Genomic DNA, 3,638 nt, shown 5'->3' on the forward strand with positions numbered 1-3,638 from the left:
GCCCAGCAGGTCGAGGCTGTGGTGGCTGGGAGCGGCCACTGCACTCCAGTCTGGGCGACGAAGTGAGACTCCAATTCAAAAAAAAAAAATTTCCTGAAAGATACACAATGAAATGCTATCAGTGGATATCACTGGGGAATAAGACTGAAAAAGAGAAAGAAAATTTAACTTTTTATCATATACCCTTTTAGATAGTTTATATTTATTCTGACCATATGCATCCATTTTAAACTTCTAAGAGTTGATAATTTTAACGTATCAGAATATACACTAGCTCAAAATAAACTTTGCCTCTGGTTGGAGAAGGGGTGAGGTCAAAGCAAGAGAATAAAAGGGACTTGAACATAGACCTTTCTTTTTTTGAGTTGGAGTCCCACTCTGTCACCCAGACTGGAGTGCAGTGGCGGCTCCCAGCCATCGCAGCCTCGACCTGCTGGGCTCCGGCGATCCTTCCACCTCAGTCTTCCAAGTAGCTGGAACTACAGGTGTGCCCTAACATGCTTGGCTAATTTTTTTTTATTTATTGTAGAGATGAGGTCTTGCCAAATTGGCCAGGTGGGTCTTGAACCCGCGGGCTCAAGCAATCCACTCACCTCAGCCTCCCAAAGCACTGGGATTACAGACTGAGCCACTGAGCCCAGCTTGACAAAATGTTAATAGTGACCAATTCTGGGTTTATTTAGCATACTACCTTTCCTTCCTCCCTCCCTCCATCTCTCTCTCCCTCCCTCCTTTCCTTCTGTAGCCTGGACCTCCTAGGCTTAAGCAATACTCCTGCCTCAACCTTCCGAATAGCTAGGACTACAGTGTAGGGCGCACCATCATGCCTGACTAATTTTTTTTTTTAGAGACAGGATGTTGCTATGTTGCCCAGGCTGGTCTCAAACTCCTGGCCTCAAGCTATCCTCCTATCTTGGTCTCCCAAAATGCTAGGATTATAGGCGTTAGCCACTATGCCAGACTTTTTCTTTCTTACTTCCTTCCTTCCTTCCTTCCTTGAACTGCTGGGCTCAGGCGATCCCTTCATCTCAGCCTTCCAAGTAGCTTGAGCTACAGGCATGCACCACCTCACTCAGCTAATTTTTTGTAGAGACGAGGTCTTGCCAAGTTGCCCAGGCTGGTCTTGAACCCCTGGACTCAGGCAATCCTCTCTCTCATCTCTACCTCCCAAAGTACTGAAATTACAGGTGTGAGCCACTGTGCCTGGCCTCATTTTTCTATATTTTTGACATCTTTTGAAAATAAAAAACATAATTAATAGAGAAATAACCATTAAAAAATAAAAAACTTTCCTCAACACCACATCCTTCTTTAAGTCCTGCCAGTAATCTCTTATCAATCTCAAACTTCTTAAAAGCAGTTTACAGTAGTTTTCTCTAACTTTGGAACCTCATTCACCTGCCAATTCATGGTTGATTTCCACAGTCCACCTGATCCTACCTACACAGTCTGCTCTCCTAAGGTCACCAGTGAATATTACAAAGTTCATATTCTTCCTGATCTCCTGGAAGCACAGTTGAAACTCTAACATGGTTAGCCACTCTTTCCTTCTTGAAACACTCTCCTCTTCCCTGCCATGAAGCTATACTATCCTGATTTTCTCTACTCTGACCCCGCCCCCCTTTCAACCTCATTAGTCATCTTTTTCAACCTCTACCCAAACTTTTTTTTTTTGAGTTGGAGTCTCACTCTGTCGCCCAGACTGGCGTGCAGTGGCCGCTCCCGGCCACCGCAGCCTCGACCTGCTGGGCTCCGGTGATCCTTCCGCCTCAGCCTTCCAAGTAGCCGGAATTACAGACATGCGCTACCACGCCCAGCTGATTTTTTGATTTACTGTAGAGATGAGGTCTCGCTGCCTAGGCGGGTCTCGAACCCGCAAGCTCAGGCAATCTACTCACCTCAGCCTCCCAAGGGCGCGGGATTACAGGCTGAGCCACTGAGCCCGGCTTACCCAAACTTTTAATGTTGTAGTTCCTCAGGGCACGATCCTTAGGTCTCCTCTTTTTTTTTTTTTTTTTTTTAGTTGGAGTCTCACTCTGTTCCCAGGCTAGAGTACAGTGGCACACTCATGGCCACTGCCGCCTCAACCTACTGGGCTCAGGTGATCCTTCCCCCTCAGCCTTCCAAGTGGCTGGAACTACTGGCATGCGCCACCACACCCGGCTAATTTTTTTATTTATTATAGAGATGAGGTCTCACCAAGTTGCCCAGACTGGTCTTGAACCCCTGGACTCAGGCAATCCTCTCGCCTCAGCCTCCCAAAGTGCTGGGATTACAGAAGTGAGCCACCATGCTGGGTCAGGTCTCATTTTTCTCTTCCCTTTCTCCTTAGGTGATCACATTCATTCTCATGACTTCAATTAAAATTGACAAAACAATGACTTCCAGATTTATAGTTTCAACTCAGGTATATATTTTGTGCTCAAGATCAGTGTATCCAATGGGCTACTTAATATGTTCTTCACACATGCCAACTCAACACATTCAAATTCAGAATCTTCCCCCCAAAACTGTCCCATTTAATACAGTACTATACAACCATTCAAAATAATGTATTAGGCTGCGGTCAGTGGCTCACACTTGTATTCCTAGCACTTTGAGAGGGTAATGCAAGAGGAATGCTTGAACCCAGTAGTTTTAGATCAGCCTGGGCAACATAGTGAGACCTCACCAATACAAAAAAATCAAAAAATTATCTGAGCATGGTAGCATGTACCTGTAGTCCTAGCTAGTTGAGAGGCTGCAGTGGGAGGGACACTTGAGCCCAGGAGTTTGAGGCTGCAGTGAGCTGTGATCATGCTGCTGCATTCTAGCCTGGACAACAGAGTGAGACCCTGACTCTAATAATAATAATAATAATAATAATAATAATAATATGTATTTGTTAAAATAAACATGATCACCATAGATTAAAGTGAAAAAAAGCAGATTATAAAGTATCATATATCATTTGTTCCCATTATTTTAAGACTACATACACACACACACACACACACACACACACACACACAAAGATAAATATATATGTCATGAGAGAGTGAAAAAGAAAAACTAGGTAGGATATACACCAAAATGCTAAGAAATAATCTTATTTTCCTCTTCAGCTTCTTCTTGCAGTGTGTATATGTGTGTTTATTATCCATAATCTTCAAAATGAATCCTTTTCATTTTTATTTTTAAGAGATGAGCTTCACTATGTTGGCTAGGCTGGCCTCAAACTCCTGGGTACAAGCCATCCTTGGGTCTCAGCCTCCTAAGCAGTTGGTACTACATGTGTGTGCCACTGTGCACTTCTTACTTTTTTTTTTTTTTTTGAGTTGGAGTTTCACTCTGTCTCTCAGACTGGAGTGCAGTGGTACGCTCCCGGCCACCACTGCCTCAAACTGCTGAGCTCCAGCAATCCTTCCACCTCAGCCTTTCTAGTAGCAGGAACTACAGGCGCGAGCTACCACGCCCAGCTAATTTTTTTATTTTTTTTGAGTTGGAGTCTCACTCTGTCGCCCAGATTGGAGTAGAGTGGTCACTCCCGGCCACGCAGCCTCGACCTGCTGGGCTCCGGCGATCCTTCCGCCTCAGCATTTCAAGTAGCTGGAACTACAGGCGCATGCTACCACGCCCGGCTAATTTTTTATTTATTG

The 3,638-nt window shown here is 44.7% G+C and overlaps 1 protein-coding gene across 1 annotated transcript in view; it reads right to left on the reverse strand.

Moving 5' to 3' along the window:
* MRPL48 (mitochondrial ribosomal protein L48) overlaps positions 1 to 3,638 on the reverse strand; it is a 66,828-nt gene that overhangs the window by 41,527 nt on the left and 21,663 nt on the right. The window lies entirely within an intron of this gene.

Source organism: Carlito syrichta, unplaced genomic scaffold (assembly GCF_000164805.1).
Source record: "Carlito syrichta isolate Samal-C Ts95f unplaced genomic scaffold, Tarsius_syrichta-2.0.1 Scaffold307839, whole genome shotgun sequence".
Taxonomy (NCBI): Eukaryota; Metazoa; Chordata; class Mammalia; order Primates; family Tarsiidae; genus Carlito; species Carlito syrichta.